This window comes from Euprymna scolopes, chromosome 46 (assembly GCF_053919585.1).
Source record: "Euprymna scolopes isolate OS-2025 chromosome 46, ASM5391958v1, whole genome shotgun sequence".
Lineage (NCBI taxonomy): Eukaryota > Metazoa > Mollusca > Cephalopoda > Sepiida > Sepiolidae > Euprymna > Euprymna scolopes.
This window is the reverse complement of record NC_136527.1, coordinates 67902116-67922527: the sequence shown is the minus strand read 5'-3', so window position 1 is coordinate 67922527 and position 20412 is coordinate 67902116. Positions and strand designations below refer to the sequence as shown.

The window sequence follows — 20412 nt, the reverse complement described above, 5'->3', positions numbered from 1 at the left end:
TACAGGAGTTATTTTTATTGCCATTATCTATCGATGAGACATATACGCCATTTCGATGAGGTGTTTTTCATATAAACTTCAAAAGGAGGCCTCAATAAATGATTTCATCACAATCACGTTTTGACGTGCACGTGTTATGCCACTTTTTAGGTTAATTTGTTATATTTTAGATAACTTGTTATCTGAACAAAATTATGCGATAATTATTTGACTATTTTGTAGGTTTTCAAACTCGCAGGTTTTTGTTCTGTTACAAATGAATCGATCAAACTAATGATAAGCTGTAAATTTTTTGTTAAACTTTTCTTTGACAGTGTTTAATGTTTGGAATTCATCCGGTGAGCAGTTGAAAATATCTAGTATATCCTTCGCTTTATCGCCCACGCATTAAATTAACGAGTATTTGTTTTCTTGTTGTTTGTCTATTCTAGACATTCTTTGTATCTTAAAATATTTTTATCCATTTTCCCCTTGTTTAGGTTGACCGAAGTTAAACTTTTCGGGTTGTTCGAGTCCAATGCTACTCATTTTAACGTTCTGTCCTACTTGGTTTCTATCTCGACTAGTATGGTACTTATGATTTTAAACGTTTCGATGTGTTGTGTCTCGTCTTTTTAATATCGCTTCTGACACCACATTGTGTTTGTAAACTTGAAGTAAAAGAAAACACGTGTGTATGTCGCAACCAGTATAGCGACTGCCTAATCATTTTTTATAATAAAGAAAGTGACGTCAGAGGATGTTATCCGAGTGAGTTTTTAGTCGAATACAACAATGGCATAGTTAAAGCCTCCAATAACTTTGTCCATTTAATATTTTAAATTGTGTTTAATTACATATTTACACAGTCTTGATCTTTTAGGAAGTGGCGCTTATATTGAAGTCTACAAATTAGAACGGCTGATGTAGCTCGATTTTTAGCGAGTGGTTGTTAGCTGAAATGTTTTTTATTGCATCTTCATAGTTATTAGCGTATTCCTTTTGTACAAATGAAGAATATGATCACAATGTTCGGTCTTAAAGATGGTTGGATTACTAGGATCACAAGGTTTTCAGGAATTCAATTGTAGAATAATGTGATGATAATTCGAGTCATGAACATTTATGAAATCAGTGTAATTAACATGGTTTTGATGCTTTTTTTTACATAAGCATAACCACTTATCAAGTCCCAGAGACCACTCGAGGATAAGGGTTAAGAGTGTACAGTAGTAGGTTGGAAAATAAAGTAATCGTTCGTAATGCAAATTCGGTAAATTTGTTAGCAACTGGAACGGCTCATCAAGAACTTGTTTACGTTGGACTTGAAGACAACCATATTGTAGTCAGCTGGAAAGCAAGAAAACGGAAGACAACTTCACAGGCGTGCAGTTCTAAGAAAGATTTGTTCATGGAATCTACGTTTAGGTTTAGGCACAGATAAAGAGTGGGGGGAATTATTGATAATGTTTTCAGCTAGACGAGTGTCTGGTCCATTTTGATGTGATTTTAAATGAGTTGACGAGTCTTCATATGATGACCAGATGTTTTACATCAACGTGAGGAAATTGAAGGAAGAAGAATATTACAATGATACAGTTTGTAGAGTTTTAGTTATTTTAAGATATTATTGTCAATACTGACATTAGAGGATGTAAGGCTTCTCTCGAAAATCTGGACGCGTATGTTACTCGCATTCCGATATTTTGGACATGTCTCAGTTTCAAAGTGTTGGGTAGAATTCGCAGGTAATAATAATTAATTATGGAATGGCGACGCGAACGCTTTTATTTCAATTCTAACTAAAATAGCTTTGAAGTTTTTTTTTTCAGAGTTGTTGAAGTAAATAAGATTGAATATTATTTTTGTCAAACTCAATGAAGCACAAATAACAGAAATATCGTAAAAGATCCATGTAAACATTTCCATTAAAAGACATTCGACTTTGAACATTGGAAATAATCATATGAAATTATATTTAACAAATGATTGAAAATTGAAATGGGCAATTCATTTGTGATCCTTAAAAATTGATTCGTACATTTTTATTTTTCAGAAATTTGGAATTAAAATTGGGTCAATTATGTATTTTATTATCAACTATATAAGATATTTTAAAATATGACTGAAATATAAAAAAATACACGACTGTTTGTTATACAAGGCATTTCAGTCGTTGTATAGAATGATATTTATCAGGCATTGTGCAATAATTCTGAAAAACAAAACTCAAATTTTGATAGCATGTTTATAGAAATGTTAAACAGATTTATTTAAAATGCTGGCCTGATCGTGGAAATATTTCAGATTATATAGAAGAGTATTCGTACATTTATATAAATATAACTAAGAGACAAATTAACAAGTAAATGTTCGTTCATTAAAGTTGATGTCGTGTTTAAATTAATTTATATATATATTGCTGGAGATAAGGCATCTATTCGGATGCAGACATTAACCTGTTTTTAGAGATTCCAACTAAAATATTTCAGCTTATTCTAACCGTCCTCTTGTGCGAAATACTTTTTCCTGCACATTTTTAACCAGGTTAGTTTGGAAATTGTTTTCATGGGCCCAGTTGATGTCGTCCATGAAAGTTTGGTATATTGATATTTGGACTTAAACTAGGGTTGCTACATTATTTGTATTATGCCATAAAACCATGTCCAATGTTCATCTGTATGCGAGTGTTTAAATTATTTGTAAACGCGTATCACCAACGTGTCTCTTCATGTGCCTTTTAAAACTTGATTTTACTGAAAAGGCTGAACCACACACTCTACAAACAAAAGCTTTTTCTCCCGTGTGTTTTCGTATGTGGTTTTGTAACGATGTGTGGTGTGAAAATGCAGTGTGACTCTCGTCACAAACAAAAGGTTTTTAACTCGTGTGTCTCCGCATGTGGGTTCGTAAACTGGATTTATGTGTAAACGCAGTGTGACACACTCCACAAGTAAAAGGTTTTTCGCCAGTGTGTCTCCACATGTGGGTTTGTAAACTGGATTTATGTGAAAACGCAGTGTGACACACTCCACAAGTAAAAGGTTTTTCGCCAGTGTGTGTCCGCATGTGGGTTTGTAAATGTGAGTTCTGTGAAAATGCAGTGCGACACACTCCACAAGTAAAAGGTTTTTCGCCAGTGTGTGTCCGTATGTGCCTTTGTAAATGTGATCTATGTCGAAATGCACTGTTACACTCGTCACAAGAATAAGGTTTTTCATCCGTGTGTGTCCGTATGTGTGCCGTTAATGTATCCTTTCTGGCAAATGCAGAATTACAAACTTGACAAACAAAACGTTTCTCAACTGCATGTGTCATCTTATGCATTATCAAATGGGATTGCTTTAAAAATGAGAAATTACATATTTTACATGAAAAATTATTCAGTCCAGTGTTTCTTGGCTTTTGCATATTTTCAAAATATTTTTTCTGTATGTTTTAAAAATCGTGAGGTATACACCTCTGAATCGTAAATTTCTATCGAGGGTTTATTTGTATTTTTTGTAAAATTACTTGTTCAGAAAATAGTTTTAAAAATCGTGAGGTATACACCTCTGAACTGTAAATATCCCTTAAAAACGAAGACACCGTTTTATTGCGTATATATTAAAAAAAAGCCTTTGTTGTTCCTCCATGGACCTGTGAATAGATAGAAGTTTTGTTGATAAAAATATTACAAAATGTACAGTTTTCGCATTTTTAAACATCGATAAAAAAAACTGTTTCCAATCATTTTATGAATTTGTAAAAATGTAAATATTTACAATTACTTTTGTAGGTTTTCGGAAATTCTCGTTGAAATCAAATGTATTTTGCTGAATATATTTTAATGTAATTGTTCAGTTTTTAAAAGTAAAATAAATATAGCCAATCTGAAACGTTGCTTTTACGTTTTTTTATGTTGTGATTTCATTAATGTTAGGAAACCAAAAGAAATCTGTGTTCAATTTGATTTGTTATAAATTATTTTTTTTTTAAATATTTCAAAATCTTTGGAAATTAATTGAAACAAAATAAGTTGTAGATTAACAAATTTTGATGTTTTTGTACACGTTTTAGGAAAAGGAGGAAACAGTATATTATATATATATATATATATATATATATATATATATACATACATACATATATATACATACATACATATATACATACATACATATATACATATATATGTATGTATGTATATATATGTATGTATGTATATATATATGAATCAGATAATAAAGAGTTTGATATAATTATTTGCAAACAAAACTTCCAGGTTGATATTAGATATTTATTAAATGTAAATTTTCTGAAAAACAATAAGTAATATAATGCATTTTAAGAATTCCAATTATAGTAAAATATTATAAGGATGACAGTAAAATGATATTAATAACGTTTGTAAAACTATCTTTCATTAGGAGTTATTCCATAAATTTTAATAGATTATGTAATAAATAGTAATGGATTATACAATAAACACTAAAACAATTCCACATTTTCACTCATTCAATAAATACTAATAAGTATAACGTTTAAAACAAACGAATGAAAGTGAGTTTATTCTAATACATAATATTACAAAACAAATGATTGTATGAACTTTTAAACAAACATGTTATCGATTATAACAAAAAAATGTTCAATGGAATAATCTATTTATAGAGATTAACACAAATTTCGTTTCTGATTTGATTGACGTGAACATTGGTATTATTTGCTTTCATCAAACTAATGTTCTCATCTTGAGAATCATTTTTCAAACGTTTTCGTCGATGTAACTGACCTTTTTCAAGTGCATCTTGTCGAACTCGGGAATGTTTCTGTCGAACTCTGGAATTGGACGGAATTTCGAACGGAACATTTTATTTACTTCACGCGGGCATTATGCTTCCGCCCTGCCAGCCATGGTTGGACAGAGGACCTAAGAACTTCGGAACAGCTGAGAATGAAAGCTTCAACCTGAATGAGAAGATCACTTTTACAATTGATGTTCAAAATACTCTAACCATTACCGCACAAATCCTTATGGACTGATCTAATTTCCATTTGGAGCTTTAAACCTTTTTCCACGTTACATATCTATACTCCTATAAATTTGAGTTTTGTGTAATGGTATTCATATCAAAAATCCTTCTTTTTTTATTTATTTCAAAAGATAATACAACTTTGTTATATATGGGTCGTGGAATTGCATTCATCTGCAAAAGATCTAATTTGCATATTCTTTTTTAATATTCATTTTAAGTAATTCATTATTTGTTTCTCTGGTTTTCTTATTAGAAAAATCATCTTTAGTTTACTATTACGTGTAATTATATTCATGCAGATATTCTACATGATTTATACTTGCGTAATATTTGCATAAAAAGGTTATAGTAAACACAAACCTCTTTCTCTCTCTCTCTCTCTCTCTCTCTCTCTCTATATATATATATATATATATATGCATGCGTAATGTATTTGTTTTTTAAAAAATGCCCACCTAACTCCTGTCAGCTTTTGGTCACAGATAGGTAACTAGTAATAAAGGGTATTCGAACCCATGCGGAACTTTATATTTGGGTTTGAGCCGGGGAAAATCAGTGTAAAAGTGTGAAAATTAAAAATAAAATGTAATTTGTAAAGTGACGGTCGAACGACAGCATCAAGAGTATGCATGTGTAACGTAATAGCTATTGTTTCATGTTTTATTTCATAGTCTTGCAGCAAACATGTTTTCATAGCTCGGGCATTAACGTAAGAGAAAAAAGTAAATCGTAAGCTGAACATTTTGGTTTCGATTCTCAGTGGTGGCACACGAGTCATTTTTTTTTAAAATTAAAATCATTACTATATATTAGGTCCCATACAATCCCTGTAATATATATATATATAATAAAAGAGGCGCAGTTTTCCCATGGACTAAAATACCGTAGGTTTAAAACATCAGATTGCACAAAGAAATTTATTATGTTTACGTTATTTGTCATTACCTCATTTAACTATAGAACGACATTTTAGACACATTAATTCGTAATATTAAAACATTAGATTAAATACGAGGAGCGCAATCATCATCATAATCTAGAGAGGAGTAGTTCCCATTTTATTCCCCCTATTTATTTATACTCACAGGGTATTAAATTAAGACCACTTCCTATATAATTGATCTATTTCCTATTACACACACCATTTACCTTCCCTTCTTCTACAATGAAAATAATAACGTCTCCCCATACTTGATTCTCACATTTTGATTGGCTAACACTACCCACTCAAATATTCATGGATTATTGGAATGATTAATTAATTAATTAATTAATTAACGAACACTACGCTACATTAATGTCTGCCATTCGCAACCTAACAGTTTGCTTTGTTCTTTCCTTTGTTTCTCTGGGATTAAATCATTGTATGGGCAGAGAGAGGGAGGGAGGGAAAGGGAGAGAGGGAGGGAAACGCTGGGAGAGAGAGGGAGGGGGAGAGAGAGCGATTAAAATAATTGACGGATTGACCCCATTCTATTAACACGTCATTTATTGGTTTAAATAGAATACAAACAAGAGATTGCTGCAATTCAGTTTTCGTGGCGCAGTGAAAAGCAGGCTCGCCTTATAACCAACTGGTTGCAGGTTCGTACCAAGTAAAGGAATACTTTTTTAAAAAATTATTATCGAATACATACAGTTATGTTGTTTGTTTGTTTTTTTTGTGCTATCCGCGCTATTTTTTAAATCGTATTTCCAAGTTTAAAGGTTTATTATATAGTTTTTTTTATTCAATTGTAAGGCTAAAGTATAGAATAGGTACAAAACACCCTCCCAATCTCATGTTTAGAATGGCTTTTTAAACAATAACGTTATTATTTCAGCACGGATCAATAAGTGCACTAGTACCGTTTTTTAATTTTTTTTAAATATAGAAATGAAGCGAAAAACATTCATTTGTTTTTGTTTTTAAATTCAAGTTTTATGTTTTTACAGTGATATGTGAAATAATTGAAACCAAGTATCGCAGTTAATACAAAAATAAAAATAAATAAATGATAAATACACAAAAGAAGTTTCGTTTCATTTCCTTTAGATAGGATTCCAGGTTTTCGTTTGTAAATAAATTTCTGCTTCTTAATAAAACTATTAAACTTGCAGAGCCAGGCTGACTTCTGCCTCTAATGGTTTATATTCTTTTTCTACTTGCTGCTATTTTCATTTTTTTAGGCTGGTGGTTGCTCAATACTCTTACTACATCACCTCTTTCCTCCCGTTCTTGACATTCCGATCGCAGTTCTTACCATGAGGTGTTTCGAGTGTCTATTATCTATCATTTCTAATTAACGGTTCCCATATCGTGTTAAATTCTATGTTAAATCTACTTAGTAAGTGATTGTCTCTCAGCATATGTGCTGCTTCTTTGAGTCATCTTACTCTCCACAATTCTTCTGTCATGATTTGTTTCTGTAATCGAGGAGGCTTGACCCTAACAAACTGTTTCCGGAGAATTGAATTACTCCTGAATACTGTCCTGATGTGATATGGATTATATATCTTTGCAGTTATATATATATATATATATATATATATTAATAATAATCTATCTATCTATCTATATATATTAATAATAATCTATCTATCTATATATATATATTAATAATAATCTATCTATCTATATATATATATTAATAATAATCTATCTATCTATATATATATATTAATAATAATCTATCTATCTATATATATATATTAATAATAATCTATCTATCTATATATATATATTAATAATAATCTATCTATCTATATATATATATTAATAATAATCTATCTATATATATATATATATTAATAATAATCTATCTATATATATATATTAATAATAATCTATCTATATATATATATATATATTAATAATATTCTATATATATATATATATATAGATTAATAATATTCTATATATATATATATATATAGATTAATAATATTCTATATATATATATATTAATAATAATCTATCTATATATATATATATTAATAATATTCTATATATATATATATATATATTAATAATATTCTATATATATATATATATATTAATAATAATCTATATATATATATATATATTAATAATAATCTATCTATCTATATATATATTAATAATAATCTATATATATATTAATAATATTCTATATATATATATTAATAATATTCTATATATATATTAATAATATTCTATATATATATTAATAATATTCTATATATATATTAATAATATTCTATATATATATTAATAATATTCTATATATATATTAATAATATTCTATATATATATTAATAATATTCTATATATATATTAATAATATTCTATATATATATATTAATAATATTCTATATATATATATTAATAATATTCTATATATATATATTAATAATATTCTATATATATATTTTAATAATATTCTATATATATATATTAATAATATTCTATATATATATTAAAAATATTCTATATATATATTAATAATATTATATATATATATTAATAATATTATATATATATATTAATAATATTATATATATATATTAATAATATTATATATATATATATATATTAATAATATTCTATATATATATATATATATTAATAATATTCTATATATATATTAATAATATTCTATATATATATTAATAATATTCTATATATATATTAATAATATTCTATATATATATTAATAATATTCTATATATATATTAATAATATTTTATATATATATTAATAATATTCTATATATATATATTAATTATAATCTATATATATATTAATAATATTCTATATATATATTAATAATATTCTATATATATATATTAATAATATTCTATATATATATATATTAATAATATTCTATATATATATATATTAATAATATTCTATATATATATATATTAATAATATTCTATATATATATATTAATAATATTCTATATATATATATATTAATAATATTCTATATATATATATATTAATAATATTCTATATATATATATATATATATTAATAATATTCTATATATATATATATTAATAATATTCTATATATATATATATATATATTAATAATATTCTATATATATATATATATTAATAATATTCTATATATATATATATTAATAATATTCTATATATATATATATATATTAATAATATTCTATATATATATATTAATAATATTCTCTATATATATATATATATTAATAATATTCTATATATATATATATTAATAATATTCTATATATATATTAATAATAATCTATATATATATATGTATAATAATCTATATATATATATGTATAATAATCTATATATATATATGTATAATAATCTATATATATTAATAATATTCTATATATATTAATAATATTCTATATATATTGATAATAATCTATATATATATGTATAATAATCTATATATATTAATAATATTCTATATATATTGATAATAATCTATATATATATATTAATAATATTCTATATATATATTAATAATAATCTATATATATATTAATAATAATCTATATATATATTAATAATAATCTATATATATATATTAATATTCTATATATATATTAATATTCTATATATATATTAATAACATATATATATATTAATAATATTCTATATATATTAATAATATTCTATATATATATATATATATTAATAATATTCTATATATATATATTAATAATATTCTCTATATATATATATATTAATAATATTCTATATATATATATATTAATAATATTCTATATATATATTAATAATAATCTATATATATATATGTATAATAATCTATATATATATATGTATAATAATCTATATATATTAATAATATTCTATATATATTAATAATATTCTATATATATTGATAATAATCTATATATATATATGTATAATAATCTATATATATTAATAATATTCTATATATATTGATAATAATCTATATATATATATTAATAATATTCTATATATATATTAATAATAATCTATATATATATTAATAATAATCTATATATATATTAATAATAATCTATATATATATTAATAATAATCTATATATATATTAATAATAATCTATATATATATATTAATATTCTATATATATATTAATATTCTATATATATATTAATAACATATATATATATTAATAATATTCTATATATATTAATAATATTCTATATATATATTAATAATATTCTATATATGTTTGTGTGTCTGTCTGTACATTTCCCCATACAATAACTGTCAATTTTCTACAGACTTGAAATTTGATATTTAGGAAAATCTTTGTAATCGATTTTCGGCTAGAAATGTGGCTGTTAAGAGGTCAAAGTGTAACCATTTCACCTTTGAAAATTGTACCAAACCCTTCCGCCAATTCTGGGTATAAACACTTGAAATTTTAGATATAGGTTCCTTGGACATGGATCAAACTTAATTACTTGATTTGAGCCCAAAACGATAAATGTTAAGGGGTCATAATAGGGAACAAAAATAAAAAAAAATTAACCGCTTGGTCTCTACCAAATTACTCAGACAATTTCTGGTCTAAACATTTGAAATTTTTCATAAAGGGTAATCAGAGATATGGGAAAATTTTTTATCGGTTTGGGTCGAAAATTTGAGCTAACAATATATATAAATCTTTGTATGTATGTTTGCATGTCTGCCTAAAACTTTCTACAGCGGCGACGGATTTTCATAAGATGAGTATCGTTTTGAAGCTCGACCCTTCAGACGATAAATACGGAACAATTGGCTAAAAACATTAATTTCTTCACCCTCAACTGGGCACTTTTCTACAGGAAAGGGTCGCTTTTTTTCACCGATATTTTCGAAAGTCATCCCCTCTTTTCGATTGTCTAGCCTTAATTTAAACCTACGTCACTTCCGGTTTGGCGGTTATCCTAACAGCAAATACTTCACTTTTTTTTTCCTTCTCAGTACGGGTTCGAGCCTGCCTTCCTACTATCACTTTTTTTTTTGCTCAATACACATCTCCAAACACCCGGGCAACGCTGGGCACCCATGCTAGTTAGTAATAAATAGTGATATTTACTAGAAATAAAAATAGGTTTAAGGCTCCCTAAATTCCTACTAGAACTGTCCGCAATGACCCATGGTTAAGTGCTTAGATTATTTGGATAAATCAATTATAAAAGTGATATTCTACTGAATGGTGAAGGTTTAATTAATTATTATTAATATTATTTTAATTTATTAGTTTAATTAATTATTATTAATATTAAAATACAATTGCCAATTACTTAGACCTATATCAAGTCATGACTGGAGAGGCACGAGGGTGCTGCCACCGTGAAATCAATAAATATTCTGTTCGAAATTCTATCCAAATTCCATAATTCGACAAAAAACATTCAAGAATTCGACAAAATAAACCTGAAGAAGGTCGAAGGTTTTCGGTGATTATGTGTGAAAACTCTTTAAATTTTGTATAATCATTTTAATATTTAGAAGAAAGTATCTGTTTCGCGTGTGAACATAACGTTAAATTCACATTTTTCGGTCTAATATCAAAGCAAATAATGATGTGTGTGCATTTAACAATAATTTATTTTTAAAAGATAAATTATGTGTTTTTTATTCTAGTGCAGTAGAAAAGACAAGCGTACGTTTACATTACTACAACGTTTTAACTGGATGGCACTTTAATAAAATACGTCTCTTAACCCAAGTCAGAACATTAACACCCTCCATATTTAAAAGTATTTACTGTGTTAAGTAAAGAAAATAAATTCTGACGAGCAAGGCTTCATCCTCCGTATGTTTTAAATAAAGGCTAAAACAGAGATTAAGAAAAACAATACAATATACAGCGGTTTTACTAAATATTCCCGATCAAATTATTTCCGATCTTTGTACAACTGACTGCTCCTCCTGCGGTTTGTCATATAAAATATCGTATAAATTTGATTGAATCAGCAGCAGCCGAATCAGACAATTACTCTTAGCGGTTTTTAATGGTACATAAGATTGTTTGCTAAAATTTACGACTAATTATGTACGATTTTTTCATCCTACTGCTATTTTTTCATTAAATCACCTTTAACACGAACTTGCTATTGGATTTGTCAGCGCAAAATATCGTAAAAATTGACAATAAAATGAATTTAAAAATTTCAATCGAGACATTATCTTTTGCAAATATATCTTTAGATTCATATCAAAAGTTTGCACAATTTTTTTTTTATATTATTTTTTTTTCAATTCTGGGTGCTACTTTTGGTCGTTCTTTTTAAATATTTTCTATTTAGCCAGAAAGTAAACAAAATAGAAATACAATTATTTGCGTTGCGAGAGATTTTAAATTTGTTATAAATTTTAGTTTCAAAGTTTTAGAATATAGTTTGTGTTAAAAAAAAAAAAAAATCAAAGTTAAAGAAAAAGTCACTTCGGTTTATTTATTTTTAAGGTTTGAATCTTTTTACTCCAGTTAAATTAAAAAATAAAAAATATCAGTATTCGATAATATAAATTTAAAGAAGGATATCCTCTGCTGTGGTGGAGGGGATGGGCGCTGCTCGCTGCTTGTCCAACCTGCAACTGGTGTTTATTCCAAAAGCCGTTCTTAACATGGGGAGGGTGGAGTGGTAATTCTGGAAGGAATTTTCTTATTTTCAACCTCCCCACGAATTTCGGAATAAATACCCTTTGCAGGTTGAACAAGCAGCGCACATTTTTTTTAGAAACGAAAACGGAATTTTATGCAATATTATTTTAAAAATTAAAAAAAAAAAAAAGAAAAAAACTGAAACTAATTATTTGAAATAGTTATTTACTTTCCTTCGTACGAGAGCAGTTAGACAGTGATGTTTTAAATGTGGGGGGAACTAGTTCCCAAAAGAGGCACACGGGATTGAAAATGTTACTTCAATCCTCAGGGATTTATCCTACATTTAAAAAAAATATTTTATAGTGTCATATTGCTATTGTGTTACGAAATTAAAATTAAAAAAAAAAGGTCACTTACAAAATTAAATAAAAAAAAACTCTCGGCTGACTTAATTCGTTTTGTTTCTATTTCAATAATAAAAAAATAAACTTGTTTATTTATTTTAGAAAGATTTTTTTTAAAAAGTGAGCCACTGAGTTAAGAAAAAAATCTCAATCTTTAAGAATTTGCCAAAAGTAATTCCGACTGTGACCAAGTCGTTTTATTGTTTGTTTTGATAACATTTTTTATTTTGCCCTGACAGACTTCGTGTAAGAGGGAATATTTAATAAAAATCGGGAGTTTTCTTTATGGTTATGGACTTAAACAATATATTTGCAAAACATCACTCGAAACTTCTGAGTAATTCGTTTTATTGTTTATTACAAGATTTTTTTACGATATTTTACGCTGACAAACCCAGTTGATTACCTGCGGTGAAGTTGCTTTAATCAGCAGCAGTGGCAATTTAGTCGTACAATGATCGTACATCATTTTTAGTCGCACATATTTAGTAAAACAATACAATATTCAAAGTTTTCGTAACATTTATTCATTTTGAAACTAACCGAAAAGTAACTTTTTTTTTTCAAAATAAAAACTCGACATGTTTAAACGTTTAAGAAAACTAATCAAATCCTAATGTTATTAATTTTAAGTTTAATTATAGTAAATTCAATTAAATTCGCAATGTTTGTACATTTACAGCAATATTACTTTTTTTTTAAATAATTATTTTCCACGGAAAAATTACATGTAAACAAAATAAACAGTAATAAATCGCTGCAAGATATTAAAATGAGAGGAAAGAAACGTTCATATTTTGGGTTTACTTTTGTCACTATGTAAAACTGGGGGGGGGGGGCTTAGCCCGCTTTTTCCAAATGTTGGAAAAAAATCGATTTTTTTTTTTGCCGAGATCAAAGTAAGTAGTAAAGAGTTAACAGTTGAGCGATTGTAAAAAAGACGATATACCGACCTGTATATATTCAACGTTCAGAAACTGTTAAAGTCTCCTTGTTTTTTTTTCTTTTTTTTAAATCATTTCAAAGTTTTGTTATTTCTTTCTTTACTACTCAAACGAAAATATTTTCGCTAGACGCTCAATTGTTATGGAACATAATTCCTGAAAAATATAAGTAAAAATGTATTTACTCTATGATTTCGCTTTGGGATGGTGGTTGCCATTCCAACTTAACGTTAGTGGTAAGGCAAGTTATTTTTCATCTTCTATCTAAAACAGGCAATTTGCAATCCACCTCGGATCCATTCGGGTGAAATGAAAAAAAATAGGAGGCATTACATTTGTAACATTTCTTGTATAAGCGATATTCACCAAGAATAACGCAAAAGTAGAACCCGGTTATGGCTGATGGAATAAGCGCAATCTACTCTCGTTAATTAAATAAAGGAGCAAGTCATAATCCGTATATTTTTTCGAGTTTACCTATTAGTTTCCTCCACATTCCAAAAGATTTCCTTGAATAAGGTCGGAGGTTAAATCGGCCTAAACCTCGTGAATATAAAAAACAAGATGAGAAAATAATTCAAATGATATGAATAAACATTGTTAAAATGAATTCAGTTTTTTTTTTTTTTTTGTTTTTTTTAAACATAATACGAGTAAAAAAGTAACAGAACGGATTTTCCGGGGAAAACTCCCCCCCCCCCATCCCGAGTGCCTTTCGGATAAAAATGGCTAAAATTGACACTTTTTTGCTTATTAAAAAAACAACAACAACAAAAAAAAATGATGACTTGGATTTTTATAAAACGTTGTGAAATGTTATAACTAACTGATTTCTATATAATTTTATTTGTCCATACTTCGCAATAACTCTTGGGTTTTCCCCAGGGGCTCTTTAAGAGCTAATATTAACAGTCTAGTTTTGGGGATATTTAACCATAAATGTCCAAAATTTTCTGTGTATCTCAATTGAGCAGTTTTGCATGGTGCTGAACTCAAATTTAAATATGTGAAAGCCTAAAACCGCGCCGTTTGTTCATTTTCAGAATTTGACGTCCCCTGGGGACTTTGGGGCTAAATGTAAATGGGGGGGTGTTGAACTTAGTTACTTTTTTATGCCTTGTTCACTGTGGACTCAGGGGGGGGGGGACATGCATGCTTCACTTATTCCCTATTAAATATTGTTCATTTTTAATAAGATTAAAATTTGGATTGTAATAATGTTAATGTGTGTTCTTGTGTTTGTGAAACGGCCCGTAATAAACCCACCATATTTTATATTTAAAAAAAAAATAAGGATTTAAATTAGATTTAAACTAAGCTAATACATTTTTAATTTAAATTGATTTTTTTTAAATAAAATAAAATTATTACATATCACAGAGTTATAAAAATATCAAATGAAATTTATGTTGCAAACAAATTAAAGGCAAAATATATTATACATTTTCTTAGTACGACGCCATTTGCATTTTTCAAATTCAATTGAAATAATATAAATTTGTAAATAAAAATTTCATTAACTAAGAAAATAGAAAGAGACAAGCATTTTAAACATTAGTTTATTTTTTTGTTTATTTTTTACAAAAAGAAAAAAGGGTAAGACAATGCATTAGTTTGTGGTGTGTTCACTGGACTTAGATCATCTTGAATGCTAAGAATTGCATGTTTTAGAAATTGCACAACAATTATAATTTAAAGTTATGTCATAGCAAAGGGAATGATGGTAAATTTTTACTTTTCACTTTTAAATGATTATTTTTGTAAATTTTCGGGTATGCTGAAAACAAATATCGCATTCAAAATTTCCACAAACAATGTAATCAATCAATGTAATTCCTTATGTTAAATGGTATGCGCAATCGCGAGCATGTTCTTGGCGCATGCTTGTGCGTACAACGATGGCCACAACTTATAACAAAAAATTACATTGATTATTATCCGGGAAAATATTTGCGGACATTTTTAATGCGATATTTGCTTTCAACATAACCGAAACCTTATAAAAATTGTCATGTTAAAATTAATTATTAAGGTGGAAAGGAAGTACAAATTTCCCGAAACATGTTTGCATATAAAATGAAAAAAAAAAAAAAAAAAAAATCAAAGATGCCGATTTAGTACATTTGTCAGTGGTTCAATTACTGAACAAATCATATAACTAGAGAAATACTTGTGTTATTTTATATCAACCGACTTATTAATTTTTGGGTGAATAAGTTAGAGACAAGCATAATACATAACTTATTTGGAATATGGTTAACCACATTCCGACCTATCTGGTTTGTTTGAACGACATGTAACGATTTTATATGGATCAATTATTTTGTTTTATTTCTTCAGCAGAAGTACTAGTCAGACATTGATTTAAGGGGACTTTCTACCCCACCTTCCCTGAATCACACAAATTATCTTTATTGATAAAAATTAAATCTGATTTATATCCTTAAACCGATATTTGGTTCGGAAATGTGTGATTATTTTACATTAAAGTGTTATGCCAAATTGACCTCCCGCTTCAATATAATTGTTTGTAGTTTGTCTCCAAGTCTTTGTTGTATTAAGATGGAATTGCAAAAATAAATAAAATAATTAATAAAATAAAAAGTAGAATCTCACTTTTTGTGGAAGAATGTTAACAAAGTCATAATCTAAAAATTTCTCTTGCTTGTAAATATAGATATATATTTCCATCTTTGCATTTTACTAGATTTCATTTTATCAATTCATTATGTGTCATTTTTAACTTCGTTTGAAACAAATTCAAAAAGAAATTTTAAACGTTTACATTTTTAATGGTTTGTCTATAAAATCATTTCAAATGGTTAAATTATTTTTATTCGTTTTATAATTATTGTAGAATAAATATTAGTTTTACTTGTATCAGATTTTCATCCGACCTTTTTTTGTTTTACATTCGAATAAAATAACTTGTTTGATAAATTACACGTTAGAAAAGTTAATTTTTTTCATGTGTTTATCTTTACCCTCTATCAGATTTTGAACATCATTTAAATATTCTAAAATACTGAAATCATGTTTAATTTTAGTATTAAACATTAATCCTAATTACCGGCATTTTCTATTTAAACACGAATCATATTTCGATTAGAGTTGAATAGTAAACACGAGAAAGACGGGATCCTGTGTTCAGAATGTGATCTAAATAATAATTTTATTTAAAAAAAAAAAGCAACGGAAACATGCAAAGCGGGAGAGCCTTTAAGTATTTTGTAATGAGAAAGTTTTCTTTTTTAAAAAAACGTCAGAAAACTTAATCAATACATAATTCAACGATTAAAAAATACGGTTTTAAAAACTAAATCAAAAAATTAATTTTATACACGTTAAAAGGTTAATCTAAGAATTTTGTTTATTGCTGTTTTATTTCCCTTTTTTTTTAAACCGTCAAATTTCATAATTAAAGAATAAAATGTCAAACTTTTGGAAAGTTAATAAAACATATTTACAAAATGTTAAACTATTTCAAATGATATTATACTTACTTTTATCTTTTTTCGATTTGCTTGTGTGGTGGAGACTTTGCCGGTTTTGCTTGCTGTGAATGGCATGATTAAGTGAATTTCGCCAAGTTTATATTGGAATAGTCGACGCATGCCCAACTGGTTCAAAACACGACTTTCTAATTCGTCTCTAACAACTCCTGCTTTATTATTGAAGTGGCTTGTTCCCTGGTAACTAGAGCATGGCTTTTTGTGCTGTGCAGTTCTGGGGGGCCACTCAGGCATTGTCTTCCGTCTCGACTTAAGTAAATCTATTGCCAACTGCCTGAGACAACCCGACCCAAGAATGCCGACATGGCTGTCTAGACAATTTTAAAAGGCCAGAGTTTTCATCGTTTTCTTGTTTGCCTTAACCCCGTCTACCTCCCAACCTTGTGTCACATCCTCATACTGTTGTAAAGAAGTAAATGCCAACAGATGCGTAATAATAAAATTGATTTTTTATTGAACATGTGAAAGTGATTTTAATTTGTATTTCTGGTCGATTTCTCATAAAAAAAAACATTAAATTCTTTCATCAAATCAACATGTTGCAAATAAAATGATTAACTCAAAAGATAATACAACAATGTTGCATATTAAATATTGTTACTAACTACTTTTATGTTGTTGTTTTTTTAATTTCAGAAAGGCCATATTTATCTCCCAGCTTGGTTCCACATATAATTATTGACTTTTACCGAGTTGGAATATTGATTTATCACTCATCCAATCGTCAATCAACAACGACGTTTACATCTTTTTTATTTGTGTTTGCGAAAGGTTGTTGGACCGATCAACATCATCAGTTGTTCAACAAATTAATCCCAAACAAATGAACCAAAACAATGATGGTAGATTATGAATCCATGATAAATATTAAAAAAAACCCAAATATATGGTACAACTAACCAGCATTTCAATACCCCCCCCCAAAAAAAAGTATTCACTTAAATGCTCGGTAATCTTGCAGTATACTTAACAACCGTTATTTCAACGCTGTGCGTCACCAAACAAATTATATTGAAAAGGAATAAAATAAATTCATTATAAGATGTTAATTGTTGGGACGTGTTTTACTAATTTAATTCACATTAAATAATGAATATTGCCATTGAGACATAAGAGATTTTGTGAACTGAAAAAATATCAATTGAAGAATGCTAAGAGATGATTTCTTCAGCGAGATGTTGGTTAACATTTCATTTAAATTTCAAATTTCTGCATGTCGCTATAGGTGGGAAAATAGATTCAATGAGAATTTTCAAAGGCTTGCGATTTGAGGATAGAAGCTTTTAGAATTTAAATCTTTCCAATATATGGGTGCCTCGAAAGTGAATGAATGGAATGTAGCTTACTGTCTGACAGGTCGATATTATTTAAAATAAAATGGATGCATCATAGGTGTGATGGTACAGGGGTTGAAGTTTGATAGACGGTGAGAGACCTATTAGATTAGAGACTTTTTTTGACTCTGTGTAAGAGAAAGAGAGACTAGTTGTTGGTGCACCAGCTTAGATGTGAGAACGATCCTCAAACGATTCCACATTTCTAAATGTCAGTATGATTAGAATAATAGAGATACAGAACGAAATTTCAATAGCTAATCCGAGGATAGAAGCATTTAGAGTTGAAAGCTTTCAAATATATGGGTGCCTTGACAGTGAATGAGATGTAGCTGACTATTGGACTAGTCAAGGTAATTTTCGTCGAGAAGGCATTAAAGGTAGTGATTTTACGAAGAACATTTTATTAAATTACTTGTGAAGCAAGAACATGGATGTATCAATGCGGTGATGGTACAGGTATTAGAACATGATAGACAGTGAGGCCCATTAAATTAAAGATTCATTTTGGATGTTGTGTTAGAGGAAAAAGCTAGTTGTTAGTGCACGATCCCAGATGTACAAATGATCATCTATGCATGAGTGAATAATAGCAGGTGTTATAGGTTTTCTAACACAATAAATGAAGTCTATTTTCTTGCGGCAACCTTTGTTGAGGAAGAGATTTGTTGTATCGCATAGGTGTTTGTTCAAATTCATGTTATCTGTGAATATTAGAGTGAGGAGTTTGAATGTTGGGGACAAAGCTAGAGTATGCCAATTTGTACTTGAAAGGGTTTTAATAATTGTTAAACAAAAATGTTTTTGTCCTGGTGACATACAATGTTACCATAAATTTAGGTCATTATTTAGAATTCAACGATTGACTTGATGTTTGTGTTGTTGTTTGCCTACATATTGAGAATAGAGTGTGGTGGACAAACATAATTTACTCTGACACAATTGCATCAGAAACATCGTTTATTAAGACACGGGATAATAAAGTTCTGACATTCGCCCCCTGGAGTTCACTCGAGTTAGTGTCATGTTGTTTAAATTTACGGTGTATAGATGACAACCTTCATCTTTCTGTTAGATACAAATGATGTGATTATATTAAATATTCGTTTAGTAATATCGTACGAATTATTTTTATGAGAAGACTCGGCGGGAGACTGATATGGTAATAATTTTGCGGGTTTGAACTTTCACACGAAATCTGGAACAAATAGATTATTCGATTCGACAAGAAATATCATTGTAAAATGTTGATAAGCAATGGTCATTTGTTTAGTACTATAAAAGAATGGGTGAATTTATTTTAATCCTATGAATGATGATAAGATTATCAAGTGTGACAAGGAAAATTTGGGAATTGTTTGTTGAATCGGTTTCAGATTTTGAATATACTTGCTTTATAAGCTCAGTGCTGATTGGTGCTAGCAATCAACTTGCACACGAAATTGCCCATATCAGATAATAAAAAAAGTATATGAAAATATTAAACGCACAGCAACTCTGTTTTCCTTTCCGGATTTCTATTCGTACACCAAACTTACACAGGACCTTACCCGGACCTTTTTCTGCGGGTTCAATTAAGTCACAAAAATCAATCATGGCTACCGTCGCATTTAAACCCAACACACGTACATGAAGTCTTCTTTCTACCATCA

At 27.7% G+C, this 20412-nt stretch overlaps 1 protein-coding gene and 1 long non-coding RNA gene across 2 annotated transcripts in view; both read right to left on the bottom strand.

Annotated features, from left to right (window-relative positions):
- LOC145271304 (uncharacterized) overlaps positions 1-20412 on the bottom strand; it is a 285483-nt gene that overhangs the window by 109963 nt on the left and 155108 nt on the right. The window lies entirely within an intron of this gene.
- LOC145271309 (uncharacterized) lies at positions 1342-17685 on the bottom strand. Its single transcript, XR_013865816.1, has 2 exons — positions 17418-17685; positions 1342-3618 (listed from the first exon to the last, which is right to left on the bottom strand). It is a non-coding gene; the product is annotated as an uncharacterized LOC145271309 (long non-coding RNA).